Raw genomic sequence first — 18,193 nt, 5'->3', positions numbered from 1 at the left:
ATGAAAATGATAATAATTTGTATCATTTTCATAATAATATTTATATCCAAGATTTCTATATTCGTAAACTTCGTGTTAAATTTCTAGACTAATGACTAAGGCTTCTATAACATACATTCGTAATCCTAATCCTTATGGTGTTAATAATACTTATAATAATAATAATAATAATAATGATAATGATAATGATTATAACACTTTTACATATAGTAATAATATTAATAATTTTAACACTAATAGTAATAATAATAGCAATAATAATAATAATAATAATAATAATAATAATAATAATAATAATAATAATAATAATAATAATAATAATAATAATAATAATAATAATAATAATAATAATAATATTAATAATAATAATAATAACAATATCAAAATTTAGAAATAAAAACTACCTTGAGAAATCCTCTAAAAAGAAAACTGCCCAAAGCAGGGATTGAACCCGCGACCTCCCGCTTATACGCAACCCCCTAAACCATTGCACCATTCTCGTGTTTCTTGAATTACACCCATATGGTTTACTTATAACTCTTATTTATTTCGTTTCTCTATCCTTGTTCTTCTTCCAATCAACTAGTCGACCAGTATACCAAATCAACCACAACAAAGATTTTTACTCTTCAATTAATTATAACAATTAATATCAAGAGTTCGTATATAAAAAAAATAAATAAAAAAAATTTAAAAAAAACTTAGCACAGCTGAGTCGCGACTGTCCAAAGAGAAAAAAAAATTGATTTTTTCATTTTATAACTTTATAGCCTATGACCCCAACATGAAAAAGTTTGCTAATCATATCTAGAAACTGTTGGAATCGTTATTTGAATTAAAAACACAAACACTATTTCGAATTTGATTGAAGAACATTAGTTGACTTTTTAATTTTAAAACTTTGACCCTCAAATTCTCACTCGTTTTAAAGAATTGGAACCTCTAATTTTTCAAAAAGTTCGTTTATAGTAACCATAACACAACTACATTTATGGATTCTTAAATGAAATTCAAATTCGAGTTTTTACTTTTTCAAAGTTCAAGAACATGAACTAAAAATCAAATATTGAATTCGAGACTGTTTTGTACAAAATTTATAACATGAACTAGTTAATAAAACATGCCTAGAAACTTTCTAGATCATTAATTGATCTTAAAACATCAGCATGAGTTCGAATTTTTGGATGAACAAATCAGTTGACTTTTTGAAATTTATCTTTGACTTCAAAATTCGAATTAAATATAATGAATTGATGTTTGAAAACTTACAGATAGGTTGAGTGAAGGTTTTCTAATCAAACTACAATTATAGATTTTGATAATTCATTCAAAATTGATCTATTGATAAATTGACTCAAGAATAGGGAGTATCGACTTTTTCTTAGTATTTGTTTTAATTTTGTTCACAGCAACACTAGTAATCATATATTTGCAGGATTTTTGTCTAATAATGTTGATGAAATAGATGTGTAACTGACTCCTGACAGAAACAAATTTTGAAAGAAAAGTTTGATCGTGAAACCAAAAGGGAAATCGTACTACTGATTCCCTTATTATTTATACATTATATAATTAATCTATTATTAATAAATATATATACAATTAATAATAATAGCAATAATTAATAATAATAAACAATAATGATACTAAAAAAATATAAGAATGATAATAATTATATTATTGATAAAAATAATACATTGTATTATTTTCTACTAGTAATAACTATAAAAATAATAATGATATTAATCTTTTTGTTAATGTTAATAATAACAAAATGTATTATTTCTAATAAATATAATAATACTAATAATAATTTTATTAATAGTTATAATAATAATAATATTGATTTTAATTATATAAAAAAATTTGATAATAACAATATTATTCATATTAATGATAATAATACTAATTATAATAATACTAATATTATTAATGATAATAATAATATTAGTAATAGCAATACTATAACAATTTATATATATATATATATATATATATATATATATATATATATATATATATATATATATATATATATATATATATATCAAATCCACATTTATAGATTTTATATATTTAAAATAATATCAACAATACTAGTATTGACATTAATATTGAAATTAATAACAATATTATTATAACAATTATAGTTATACTTGTACTACAAATATGTATTATTACTTATGTAATATTTATTATTCATATAGTATATCATACAATAACTGTTATTGATTACTTATTATTTCTAAGATATATATATATATATATATATATATATATATATATATATATATATATACCTTCAATAATTACTTAATGATTCTGTTTTTATTATTTTACATTTATAACTCAAATGATTAAATTATATCTTATTAATTCAAAATATTATATATACACTTATATATATATATATATATATATATATATATATATATATATATATATATATATATATATATATATATATATATATTTACACACAACTGTTCGTGAATCGTCGAGGATGGTCAAATGTTAACTGAATTCATGTAAACAGTTCAAAAATTTTAAAACTTAATATTACAGACTTTGCTTATCGTGTCGAGTCATACAAAGATTAAGTTTAAATTTGATCGAAAATTTTCGGGTCGTCACACATATCCCATCTAGTATTGAGCTTAGCCCACTTTATATTTTGTAGGATTATTGCCTATTTATTATGCATTTTATGCTCTATGAATCATTTATCAAAATTTATACGTTCCCTAAATTTAACATGGTATCAGACGACAGTACCTAAACTAAAACCTTAAAATCTCCAAAAAAATCCATCGTCGTAAAAAAAAACCTCAAGCTTCCATCGTAGTTGTTTATTAGAAGGATGCAACTTTCTTTTTTGTACAACAAACCAACAAAATGAATATTATATCCTCAAATGGTGGATAACTTATAGCCGACATTCATAGAGTCAACAAATCGGTGCTTTTGCTATTATCAAATTTTATATTATATCCTTCAATTTTATATTCACATAATCCTATTATCTTACGGAGTATATTGTTCTGTATATTGTTCACTTGTGATTCTAACAGTTTATTATTAATCAATATTTATATTCAAAAGCCCTCTATCCTTATACTCATTTTTTAGTACCCATCTACGATTCTAATATCTACGATTCTAATATCCTACCCCCATCAATATATAAGTTTTGCAATTATTTAAATTAACTATTTCAATGGCTAGATCTAATGGAAGCAACAAGCCTAATGAGAATTTACACTCTCAACTGTTACAAATCATACAAGCCCAACAACATGCCCACAGTAGGCCCATCAGCAGACCCAATGCTTTTACACAGCTCAACCTACTTCTTTTGGACCCTATACGGTCAATCCACAAATACAAACTCAAGAGACTCTTCCTCCTAGTGCATTAAGTGCAATGAATCTTCGGGATTACGATTATAGTGGTGCCGGGTAGCACATGGACACGAGCGCGTCATCTCATCTTACCTCTTGTATTGATAATCTTAGTAATGTTTTTAATAATTACAAATATTCATCAGTTGCGGTTGATAACGGGAACACCATTCCTGTCACTAACACCGGTCATAGCTTGTTACCCATTGTCCACCGACCGTTATATTTGAATAATGTACTTGTAACCCAAAACATCGTTAAAAACCTCATGTCCGTTAGTCAATTTACCCGTGATAATCTAGTTTCTGTTGAATAGATCATTTTGGCTTTTCTGTGAAATATTATATGAAACGTCATCTACTTCTCCAATGTGTTAGTACCGGGGATCTCTACCCACTTACATCACCCACCTCTCACTCTTTTCAGCAGGCTCATCTCACCAGTCCGGTTACATGGCATCAGCGTCTCGGGCATCCCGGACATTATGTTTTCCGAAGACTCCTTTCTAATAAAGATATTATTTGTAATAAATCATCATCTCCCGTTCTTTGCCATGCTTGTCAACTTGGAAAACACGTGCGACTCCCTTTTTCTGTTTCTAGTTCTAATGTTAATGCTACTTTTGATATTATCCATTCGGATTTATGGACATCTTCTATCTCTAGTCTTAGTGGTTTAAAATATTATATTATATTTCTTGATCATTTTTCACATCATGTATGGGTTTTTCCATTACGCAATAAATCTGACGCACTTACCACATTTATACAATTTCGTACATTTGTTCGCACTCAATTTAACCAAGAAATCAAAGCTTTTCAATGTGATAATGGGGGTGAATTCTATAACACTGCTTTCCATCAACTTCTTCAAAATAATGGTATTCAATTCCGATTCTCCTACCCTCACACCTCCCAGTAAAACGAAAAGTCTGAACCCATGCTCCGAACCATTAATAATCTAATTCACACCCTACTCTTTCAAGCTCATCTTCCGCCCACTTACTGGGTGGAAGCTCTCCACATGGCAGCCTACCTAATTAACATTCTTCCCTCTTCTGCCATCAACCATGACATCCCGTACTCCCTTCTCTACAATCAAAAACCTAAATATGCCACTCTTCGAGTCTTCGGTTGCCTTTGCTACCCTCACCTTCCCACCAAACACAAACTTGCTCCTCGCTCCACTCCATGTATTTTTCTTGGGTACCCCTCCAATCATCGGGGTTACCGCTGTCTGGATCTTACCACTAATAAAATCATTCTCTTTCAACATGTCACCTTCGATGAGACCTGCTTACCATTTGGTTCCATGACACCAACTCAACCACCATCCTATGAATTTATGGACCCTCCTCCAAATCTCTTATACAAAACATTTCATCTAACACCTGAGACACAACCTCCTCCTACGGAGGCTACCTGCACCACACCTGCACCTCATCCAATTCCGGAGATACATCCTCCTCCTACTGAGGCTACCGAACTCATACCTCCACATCATCCTATTACCGAGCCACAACCGTCTCCTACTGAGGCTACATCTTCCTCTACTTCTCTCTACACTCATCCCATGATCACCCGCACCCTCCTTGGTACCACCAAGCCGGTTCAGCGTCTCAACCTTCACACAACTGCCACATCTCCAATTCCCCGCGCTTACTCTGAATCTCTTCACGACCCTAACTGGAAACAAGCTATGACTGATGAATATAATGCCTTAATTAACAACAGTACTTGGAAACTTGTTCCTCGTCCTTCGGATAAGAACCTAGTTCGCTCAATGTGGCTATTCAAACACAAGTATAATGCAGATGGTAATTTGAGCAGGTCTAAGGCTCGACTCATTGCCAACGGCCGAATTAGCAGGTTGGAATTGATTGTGATGAGACATTTAGTCCAGTTGTTAAACCAGCATCCATACATACGGTTCTTGGTTTGGCGATTTCTAGACACTGGCCTGTCCACCAGTTAGATGTCAAGAACGCTTTTCTACACGAAAAACTTTCTGAGACTGTCTATATGCATCAGCCTCCCGGGTTTTGTGATCCTCGATACCCGAATCGTGTATGCTTAATGAAGAAATAATTATACGGCCTTAAGCAGGCCCCTCGCGCATGATTTCAGCAGTTTTCCAGTTATGCTCTGAGGATCAGATTTCACCAAAGCCGTTGTGACACATCTCTTTTCATTTATCGCCAGGGATCTGATACTGCTTACCTGCTTTTGTATATTGATGACATTGTGTTGACTGCTTCTTCCACGGGTTTACTGCAACAGATCATCACTTCCTTACATAAGGAATTTGCTATGACAGATTTGGGCCCTTTGAACTACTTTCTTGGAATTACCGTGACTCGTACTGCATATGGAATTTTCTTATCTCAGAAACAGTACGCTACCGAGATTATTGAGCGGGCAGGTGTGCCCACATGTCATCCTTGCAGGACCCCGGTTGAACCAGGGGCCAAACTTACCAGTCACGGCCCTACTGTGAAAGACCCGACTCTGTACCGCAGCCTTGCAGGAGCTTTATAGTATCTCACGTTTACTCAGCCTGACATCTCTTACGTTGTACAACAAATTTGCCTCTTCATGCATGATCCTCGAGAACAACATATGCATGCCCTCAAACGGATCATTCGCTATATTCAGGGCACTACCGATCTTGGTCTACAGCTCTATGTGTCTTCTCCCACTACATTGGTCGCTTACTCATACGCTGATTGGGCTGGTTGCCCTACTACCAGACGCTCCACATCCGGGTATTGCGTTTTTCTTGGCAACAATCTCCTCTCCTGGTTGTCTAAGCGACAACTCACACCTTCTCGCTCCAGTGCCGAGGCAGAATATCGCGGTGTTGCAAATGCTGTTGTAGAGACTTGCTGGATCCGTAATTTACTTAGCGAGCTGCATTGCCCGCTCAATTCAGCTACACTCGTATATTGTGATAATGTCAATCCTATTTATCTAGCATCTAACCCGGTTCAGCATCAACGAACCAAGCATATTGAGATCGACATTCACTTTATTAGAGACTTGGTTGCTCAGGGACAGGTTCACGTTCTACATGTTCCGTCCAGATACCAGTTTGCGGACATCTTCACCAAACGATTGCCGTATGCCTTGTTTGACGATTTTCGATTCAGTTTGAGCGTCCGAAGCACTCCCGCTTCGACTATGAGGGGATGTTAGACTAGTTATATTTATGGACCTTGTTAGCTCATATCCCATCTGGTATTGAGCTTAGCCCACTTTATATTTGTAGGATTATTATTGCCTATATATTATGCATTGTATGCTCTCTGAACCATTTATCAAAATTAATATGTTCCCTAAATTCAACAGTAACATATATATATATATATATATATATATATATATATATATATATATATATATATATATATATATATATATATATATATATATATATATATATATATATATATAGGGCAGGATCAATGGGGAAGTAACCAATCGGGGGGAAGCAAAAAAAAAAAAATTTCGTTTTTTTTGAATTTTTTTTTTCCGGTATCAAGATCACACGAAAATATGAACATTTAGAAGAGACACTTCGTGATGAATGTTATTATTTAGGCGGGAAAACGATCGACAAAAATAACATTCAAGATAATATTGTTCGTGAAGAATATGAAGGTTTTTTTTTCATGTTTTGTGAAGTAAAATTTAGCCCGATTTAGAGTTTAGGGTTTAGGGTTTAGGGTTTGGTGTTTTGGGTTTATTCCATAAACCCAAAACACCAAACCCTAAACCCTAAACCCTAAACCCTAAACTCTAAACCGTTCGTGATAAAAACTCAATCTAAATCCTAAATCTAAACCCTAAATCTAAACCATAAACCCTAAATTTCTAAACCCTAATATCTAAACCCTATAAACCCTAATATCTAAACCCTAATATCTAAACCCCAATAGCTAAAACCTCAAAATACGCTCGAAAAACACGATAATTGTTATATATTACTCCTTCGAGTGTTTTCCCGCCAAAATAAAAACATTTATCACAAAGTGTCTCTACTAAATATTCATATTTTCATCTCATCTATAATGTTCGTGAATAAAGTTTTTTCAAAAAACGAAAAAAAAAAAAGTTTTTGCTTCCCCCGCTTCCCCCCGAATGGTTACTTCCCTCTTGATCCTACCAATATATATATATATATATATATATATATATATATATATATATATATATATATATATATATATATATATATATATATATATATATATGTCATGTAAAGTGATAAGGTATTTACACAATTTCATATTCATCTCAATCTTTGTTATTATGTTTACACGACGTTGTTTTTGTTAGTTTTGAAAAAATTAGTAGGCTGATGTTGGGTCGCTTATGATACTAAGACCGATAGGTCAAAATAATTTAGTAGCTAAAAACAAATAACAAGCCATTTTTTTTGTTAGTTCAATAGATCAATGACCTTTAAACTTTGAAAGATAATAGAACCTCGTAAACATTATTGTTTATTGATGCAGTACTTAAAACAATACAAGGTAATTTTAGGAAACTCTAATGGATCCAAGCCCACAATTAAACTTGGGTCTAACCTTAAACTACCGTCTAATACTCCCGCAGTTCAAACGGTGAAATTACGAAAGTTCAGACTGAAAGGTAACGCTAAATACAAAATAAACAAAACAAAAATAACTTTTTTTCTTCTCTTATATGCACTGAATAGACAGATATTTGCGGATGTGGTTGCATATTGCTTGACTGCGTATTCTTTTTCTGTAGTGTTTTTTATTTTCTTTTACAATTTGGCTTGCCTTGTCTAAGGATTGAGCGGGACTTGGGCATAGAACCTTTATCGACGATAACAGTCATCTTCAACGCTAAAAATAAAATTTTTTTATTCCTTTATTTTTTCGAAGTTTGTAACCTAGTCAAGGTATGAGGCTCATATTATTTTATTTATTCATTCATTTATTAGAATTATTAGGAAAGCAAGATGAAAAAAGGTAGGGGTTTGAAATCGATAATAATGGAACTGATAATATTAGAAAGTTATTAAGAGATAATAAAAGTTAAAAAGAAAATTGTGATCTGAATAATAAGGTTGGTTAGGATACTGTTTTGTGTTGGGCATGAGGCGGTGGCTCTTTGCTTCCTTCAATCACATTTTAACAAATAGTAACGGCTATTAGTACGACGATAGTTAATTTTTGTTTCATTGTTTGAAAATTTCCGATCAACAATAATAATAACAATACTCAATTCCGCAATGGGAGATATAGGGAAGGTGAGATGTACACAATTATTTATCTACCTTGAAGAGAAGTCGTCTCTCTAACAATGAGTTGAAAAAAATTCTCCACCCACCGGAAGAGAAGGTCACCCCCTCTCTACTCCAGGGTAGAGAGATTGCTTCCGTAAAGGTCTCCGGCAAAAAAAAAAAAAAAAAAAAAACTAAAGAAAAAAACAAGGGACGCCATGAAAAGTATGGAATCAAATTTTCATGGTTTGAAAGTTGCATGTAAATTAATTTAGGCTCTAAACGGCAGTAAAGCCGTCAATAAATCGACGCTTGTTGTTGCCTCGATTAATACAACCAATGAGAATTTTCGATAAAAAGAAAAAAAAAAAGAGGATAGAATACCAAGTTTGAGATTCTTGGATTTTTTTATTCTTTACTTATGATGCCGTCACTTTGTACGAAGCTATGAATCATGATATAAAAAAAAAAGAAATCATGGTCGACAACTGACCTTTAAAGAGAGGTTTTTAGAAGGCATAGGTTTTGGTATAGAGTTTAGATAGAAGCTATGACGGCTTTACAATGGAGTAGGATGAATAACGGAAGAAGGTGGATATGAAAGTTTGATGGCCGATATAGAGACAACGGTTCAAGGCGGTCAATTAGGTCTCGGGATCATACTTGTTCTAATACCATGAAAGATAATAGATACCCGTAAACATTATTGTATTATTGATGCGGTATTTATACAAGGTATCCCTATGAAACTGTAACGGATCTAAGTTCACAATCGTACTTTGGTCTAACCTTAAACTACCATATAATAAACCTAACGTAGTTGTTAACATGTTTTATTTCATTTCCTTTTATATGACAGTTACTAGTCAATTCTATTATGTACATGCGTATCAAATTATGTTATTTAACTCCAGATTTATTTCTGAACGTCGAAATTTTATAACCACCATCCGAGTGAGAAACCAAGGAGGGGAGAACGAATTTTTTTTTACATCCCAATGGCTTTAAAGCCAATCGTTCTAACATACGTTTTCTTTGTCTCTACTAGTAATCCAATTAAACGAATGAAATCGGAAAGCATTTGTTACTTCAATGGCGAAGTGGCAAACAAAATAGCATTACGAAATCTCCAAATAATTAAAGTATTAGTTGCCACATTCTTCTAATTCGACGAAACATGCTAGCCTTGGTACCACGTTAACCATGCGGACCAATCTTCAAACCTTGGCACTTGAATACCAACCCATGTGCGAATTAATCTCCACAAATCTAACGCAACTTCACATAATAATAATACATGGTTTAAAGTTTTTACCCGATGCGGACAAAGCAAACAAGCAATATTATCAATATCCATACCCCGTGATGAAATATTGAGTCGGGTGGGAAGCCTATCAAATGCAACCCTCCAAACAAAAATATTAAACTTACGAGGCAAAATCTTGGACCATAAAGTAGGAATCGGGCCGGCTGGAAGAACATTACGATCAACGAATCGTCTAGCACATCCAACATTATACACACCATCGTCCGAAACAGTCCACATCCAAAAATCCACATTAGCCAAAAGGTTCAATGAGCCTAAATCAGCTAATAAACACTCAACTCTAGCTGCTGCCCGTGATCTTTGACAGTTGCGAATACAATCAGATTAAATATTTCTGTGTAGTCCAGAAGGCCACTCACACCATAGAAGTGGTATATAAGTGGTAATCTTTAGCAGATTGGTGGTACGACAGTACTTATCATACCACAATGAAAATGAATGTCATTATACATGTTTTAATGTCATTGTATATGAACCATATGTACCTTAATTTATTACGGAGTATTAACTATAGCTAGATTTTAGATATTTCAAATTCAACTCACGTTAATGTAAAAGTTAAAGTAACATGAATTGTTGTAGTTAAAATTGAGAAACTTATATTAATGAATGTAAAAGTTATAGTAACATGAATTCTTGTTATTAAAATTGAGAAACTTATATTAATGGATAAAATAATTGAGATGAATAGAATAATATTATATATTTAGTAATACATGTGTTTTGAAAGTTTTTTCTAAACAAACGCACACGAAACACGCATTTTACATTAACATTAACATATTATGTTTACAATAAAATTTGAATACATGACCTTAAGATTAGAGCTCACGGTGTCCAGGGTCCTTCCTCGCCGTCCACCTTAAACCGACGCCGGAATCGACGGTCGGTCAACACCAGGACGACATTGATTCCGCCGTCGGTCCTCAACATCGAGCCATTGACGGTGTAAAATATAGACTTTCGGGTGTTTGATTTTGAAAATATAGTCGTTATAACTGCTAGTTTATTTTTTATTTTTCTTTCTTATAAATACTACAATAATTTATCCCATTTTACTCACAGAACTATATCTTTTTTTATCGGTTTCTCTCTACAATATTTAAATATCACTTTAATATTTATTTTTATATTATTAATCACAAAATGCCGTCTTCTTCGAGTTCTTCCCACGACTCGTTCACAAATTATACACTAAACATACTTGATGAAGATTATTCTTCTGAAAATGATGTAAACTCACGTCGTTATATACGTCGTAATTAATATGAAGCACACGATCGTTTGATGGACATGATTGGGTAGTTGAGCCGGTTCAACATATACAACGAACTTAGATCGAGAGGTGCGACGCTCGTGCAAGAAGAACAAGGGAGTTACGTGATAGAGAAGTGCATGAAGGCTTACGATCTGATTTGGTTGAACATTTATCGAATCTTCGAGACGACTTATGAATTTTATGAGACGACTTATTACGTTATTTAGTTTATTTTATGAATGTTTTAAATAAATGTAATCTAGTTTATTTTATGAATTTTAATAAATGTAATGTAGTTATTTATGAATTTCACTTTAGTATTTTGTTTTTATTATATGAAACTAAATTTAATAAAATATTAAAACTCAATTAAAAAAATAAATAAAATGGACACTGAAATAGACATTGTGGACACCTCCACTCATGTCACTGTCAATCAATTTTGACTTTATTTTCCACTCATGTCACTCTTAAAAGGCCACCTCTATAACATCAAGTCAAAAAGCCCTTTGGTGTGTTTTCAAAGATCATATTACAAAAAAAAAAAAAAAAAAAAGTGGTGCAATGGATAGAATTTGAACTTGCAACCTGTCAGCTACTATGACCATTAAATAGTTTACCATCTCGATCTCACAACTGGCTATCAGGCTATGCAAGTGTTCCACTATAAATTACAAAATCATTGTGATTTTAGCTTGAGAGAGAAGAGGTATTTTGCTATTTTCTCTTTAAATTTTACTCTGAATAGATCATTTAGACGATTTTACTTTTCTTAATTAATTAATTAATTAATAACTAAAATTTAATTATTGATAATTAATAATTAATAATTAATAATTAATAATTAATAATTATAAATTATAAATTATAATAATTATATCGACCAGAATGGGTAAGAACAACCAATCAACCATATATCCAATTAGGTGGCTATTGGCCAAGAATATGTTGGTGAGATGCCGTGTCGTATCTATCCATCCACCTTAAAACATTATTTGGATCATTGTAGTGTTGAGGGTCCTCATTCAGTTACTAACTGGCGGGTAAACGGATTTTCGTACAGGTATTCGGGTCCCTATTTACTTACGAACTATTGGATAAATGGGTTATTCCACGGGTATTCGAGTCTTTTTCAAGTAAACGAGTCGGGTAATCAGGTATACGGGTGGGTAATTGGGTATACGGGCCATGTAATCGGGTATACGGGCCGAGTAATCCGGTTTGTGTCTAAAACCATACTCGGACCTGGACCCGCAAAAAATAAAAAACTATCCCCATACCCGACCCTAGACCCATTTACCCGGCCCAAAAATATCGAGTTTCGGGTTTTCTCATCGGGTACATATTTTTTTGCCATCCCTAGAATCATTTTATAAGTGACGTGTCAATTGTTAGATCTAGCTATTAATATAGACATAATAAGTTGGAATGTGTATGGCGCGTTGTTGCAGGAAATAATTATCCTTTATAACACAAACACAATTTCAAAATTTGTAGCTACAACACTAAAATTTAACTATTTATATATATATATATATATATATATATATATATATATATATATATATATATATATATATATACATTTTAGCGATTGGGTATTATTATGCATATGTGAATATGAATATGAATTCATAAAATAATAAAATTAAATATTTCTATTAGGTGCTCTCTTTTTCTATTCATTAGGTGCTCATTTTTAATATAAGTGATATATATATATATATATATATATATATATATATATATATATATATATATATATATATATATATATATATATATACATTTTAGCGATTGGGTATTATTATGCATATGTGAATATGAATATGAATTCATAAAATAATAAAATTAAATATTTCTATTAGGTGCTCTCTTTTTCTATTCATTAGGTGCTCATTTTTAGTATAAGTGGTAAGGCAATGGTAATAAATATACGAATAGTCTTGAGGTTTGCTCAAATTATGAGTTCATTCCCTAAAACAATTTCTGACATGTAAATTTATCGTGATTTTCCAATGTTATGTGAACATTTACTACGTCTAATAATCGTTAAAGAAGTTTTGTTAAAAATTTCTGTTTCTATGATGATGATGATTAAAGGTAAATGATCTCAACTCTAACAATTAGTCAAAACGAGTCTTCAAGTGATTTTCCAAAATATATTTTTTTTTATCGCTATATTCCCTTACATGATTAACACAGATATCATTCACCTCCCTATTAAACCTGTTGTAGCGGTGGAGAAAAACGGCGTGGGAGGGTGATGTGTCACCTGGCGCCGCCCCCCACCTCCCGTATCGAGGCGTGGCCAGAAGGGTGAAGAGGCGCGTGCCTGAGCCTGCAACGGGGATGGCAACATCTGTTGTTTACTTTTTTTAATTTTTTATTAATTTAAAAATATTATTTTATATCCCTTTTAATACATAATTCAATTATATTTTAACACATCATCATAATACTTTTAACTCACGCTAAAAACCCACATCACCACTACTCCATAAAAACAACTCACACGTTCTAGTCATCAAAAAGAAACAAAAAGCAACTCACATCCCCAACCCACGCCCCCAACCACTACAAGTGTTCTTATCACATAACTCATTCTCATTTTTAAATGAACATTATATATTCAAGCTACGTTCATCATGCTGTTTATATATAGGATAAGTTTAAATGAATTTAATCATAAAATAAAATTTAAGAGTAATAAATAAAGGTGAAATAAGAAATTTAATTATATTCGGTAGTTACTTTTTCAAATGAATAATATAAAAGTATCGTGAACGGTCTTTTAGACAAAAAAAATTACGGAGTATTAAAATTTTAAGTTTATCGCATGTCCCTTTTTTTTTTGAACAACAAAAATTATATTAAAAAGGCTCCCTAGCAAGCAGCTTGGGGAGACCACAAAACGAGATCACAACGGCTTTAAAAGCCAATCGTTCCAGCAGATATTAAATCTGCCTCTATTACAAAACCAATTAAAAGATGTTAAACAAATGCTATCGAATAAAGTATTTTTCTTCAACGGAGAAGGCTCGAAGAGAATACTATTCCGAAGTCTCCAAATGTACCATAATAACGTCGCTATAATAACATATAACCGGTTCTTTGCATCAGCTGAGGCGTGCCAGTTATCAAACAATGTAATCCATTCGGTCCATGAAGAACAACTTGGTATATCAACACCCGTCCAAATACGGACTTTTCTCCATATATCATTAGCGACTACACATCCAAACATCACGTGATCGATAGACTCGACCCGATGATCACAAATAACGCACCCGATATCTTCAATCTCCAACCCCCTGCTTGATAAATTGAGTCTCGTGGTAAGACGATTCAACGATAATCTCCAAACAAAAATGTTTATTTTGCGTGGAACATACCTAACCCATCTAGTGCTTGTACCTGCATGTGGCAAAGATGAACCATCTATATATCCTCGGGTGCTAGCAACACTAAAAGACCCATCAGTGGCGATTTCCCATCTCCAAGAGTGTGATGAAGATGTAAGACTTGGAGTACCGACTTCAGCAAGTAATTTGTCCAACATCACCATATTTCTCGACCCAATATTCACCCGAGTCCAAGACCAGACCCAATTACCGTCTCTGAATCGATCTGATAGCTTGCAGTTTTGATGTGTATCGAGGTGGAATAATCTATTATATTTCTCTTTCAGACTACCACTTCCGAGCCAATTATCCAACCAAAAAGAAATAGTATGGCCATCGGCTATTTTCCTACACAAAACATTTGTAGGCAATATGATATCGGCTAAAAAGTCATGTTTTTACCCCCGATATTGAGTCCCAAAAGCATAAAGTTCAAAGCTTTGTCTGTAAAATAATCGCTTTTTCGGTTAGATTTTTGAGGTAAAGTAATTACGAAGGCGATGCAAAAAGAATCAAGAGAAACGGAGCTAAAACGAAGATTCTAGAGCGAAAACGGTGAAAGACAAGAAATCAAATTACGATTCAGGAAAACAAGCCAAACGGCCTGCCAAACGGCCTCTGCAAACGGCCTCTGCAAACGGCCTGTGCAAACGGCCTGCCAAACGGTCTGCCAAACATTTGCAGGCAAATTCCAATTCTATTTAAAGGCTTTTTGTCATCCAATTTCAACACACCTCTCTTCACTCTCTCACTACAATACACTTTCTCTCACTAGAGCTTTCAAGGCCTTCTCACCTCCGGGCGGGAAATTAAGTACCCGGAGGCGAACGCCGAAGATTGTAATAGGAGCGGTCTAGAGGATGTCAGCACTTGTAATGGTCCAGATCTCGTCTGTAAATGGTGAACGAGTAACAACCTCACTTTGAGCCTAGTAGGTAATGACTTATTTACCCTCCTGTGCTAAAATAGTGATTTTAATAATTATGTATTTTATAATTATTGTGTATGGGATAATGTGCGTTTTATGACAAGGGTCACATAACATATTTCCTTTTGTGATTTGGACTTAAAATGAATAAGTTATTAACGATTTCGTATTTCAGATAACTGGTTAATACCCGTGTGAGACACGGAGTAGGATTCTTCAAAGGGAAGAAACCCTTGTTGGGATAAAATCCCTGCTACTTCCCCTTATTTCCATTTTTAGAAATTAAAACACCACGCACAAATACTCTCAAACCCTAGAACCCTAATCCCAAATCTTGTGTTCTTGATCTCAATTTTTTACTGGAATTCGTGTCTTGTGATTTCAGTAACATCATAAGGTATTTAACAAGTGATTTCAAGTGTTAAATCAATCTAATTTTTAAGTTCTTATGAGTTTTTGGGTTAAAGTGGGTTTTGAATCAAATCTAGTATTTGAAGTGTTGTATATGTCAAATTGATGTTAGATAACGTTTGTATATTAGTTATGTATGTTATCTAAGTGATTTGTAGTGTCAAAATAGTGCAAAAACGAGATTTGGGGCTCAAAATAACGAAAACAGCGACCTGATGCTGATGAACAGCTCCCGTACGGTTGCAGGATGCATCCGTACGGTTACGGGGTGTATCCGGGTCATTTTGGATGCAATCGGGCGGTTGCAGGTGCAACCGTGCGGTTGCAAGTGCTCCTTGCGGTTGCAGTCTGACAGCTTTCTGGAAAATTTGTTTTGGCCGTAACTTTTAAACCGTAACTCCGTTTTTGATGAATCAACTACCGTTGGAAATGTAATGAGATGTACTTTCTAATGGTTTGGGTAAAAAATGATGGAATAGCGTTTATGCCTCATTTTATACGCGTGTAATAGTTGCAATTGAATGGAAAACCATGTAAACTTGTCATATATTGATATATTAGACTATATGATGTTGTTTAGAGTATAAATTGATGATATTATTAATTTGATATGTGCTAACTGAAGATATGATATTCTCATGTAATAAAGGAACGGAGAAGACTCAGTGATATAAGACAACTGAGTACTTGTGCTTCCAGTTGAGTGGGATTATCTTTATGGATGTGATTATACAGTGACAAGTATAGTGATCCGTGTGACAACCCGGAAATTTCTGACCAAATTTAAACTTAATCTTTATATGTTTCCGATACGATAAGCAAAGTTTGTAATGTTGAATCTCAAAATTTTGGAACTACATTCATGTAATCAATTACCCTTTGACCGTGCTCGACGATTCACGAACATTTATGTGTGTGTGTGTATATATATATATATATATATATATATATATATATATATATATATATATATAATATGGTTATATTAATTGAAAACATTAACAAAGTATTATATGTATAATACTTTACATGAACGTATTTGTTTCAGTATAAGTTTATTATAATTATCGACGAGATTATAAGATAATATCAAATTATTGAATTATCAGATATATTGTGATTTGATTACGGGTCTTTGTTGTAAGGTCCACTGAGAATGAAGAAATCTATTCTTTTTAACGGTATTCGAAAAAATTGGTAAAGTGATTTACAAGTAAGAACAAATGTGTCAATCAACGGGAACTAGACAAGGGTTAGTGGAAATTCCTGTTTAATTTCCAATTCATGTTTTATAATATTTTCCTCGTGACCTTGATAAGATAACTATATTAACTTTCATTTTATTTAATGTGAAAGTAAGAACGTGTAGTGTAAATAACTTAGATGTTGGATATCGACAAGTTAAGTAACTTGACATTTTTCATTAAGATGATTTCATATGTTTATTTAACCTTTGGACTTTATCTCATGCTTCACCAACAGACTGTAATTTAAAAACTTGAAACCTATTATGAATATATATAGTTCTACTTTTCTAAAATCTTTTATGATATAACGATTTCCATTATTTTAACTTTTTAACAAAATGATTCTTAAATATATTTAGTTTTGGAAAACAAAATTATCATATTTATTTGATTTAGTTTTAAACGTACAAAAACGTTTTCAGTTTAAAAAGAACTTTATTATTAAAATGTATATAACTTTTATAAATATCTAGAGCCACTTTTGACAACTCATTTCTTAACCATTATGATAAAGATAACGATATTTATATTTTATTTTATTAAATATATATAACGATTTAAATTAATATTATATATATTTATACACGTATTATACGTATATATTTTGATACTTTTACTATACTTTAACTTTACCTTTACCTTTACTTTACTTTTACTTTACTTTTACTTTAATTTAACTTTACTAATTCATACTTTAATAATTCACTTTAATAATTCATACTTTAATAAATCACTTTTAATAATTCAAAAATCTATTATAAATAGAATTCAATAGGTTTCATTATTTCATAGAAACTTGAAAATATTTTTTCTCTAAACTCTCTCAATCGGTTTACATATATATATATTTACTCAGTATTATTTCAAGATATTATTAGTATACATAAAATACTACGACGGAGTTATGTTCAGGCGATTTCAAAATAAGTTTTCAAAAGGGATAGAGCTAAGGAAATTATGGGTT

Source organism: Rutidosis leptorrhynchoides, chromosome 2 (genome assembly GCF_046630445.1).
Source record: "Rutidosis leptorrhynchoides isolate AG116_Rl617_1_P2 chromosome 2, CSIRO_AGI_Rlap_v1, whole genome shotgun sequence".
Taxonomy (NCBI): Eukaryota; Viridiplantae; Streptophyta; class Magnoliopsida; order Asterales; family Asteraceae; genus Rutidosis; species Rutidosis leptorrhynchoides.
Note: the sequence above shows the minus strand (reverse complement) of the source record.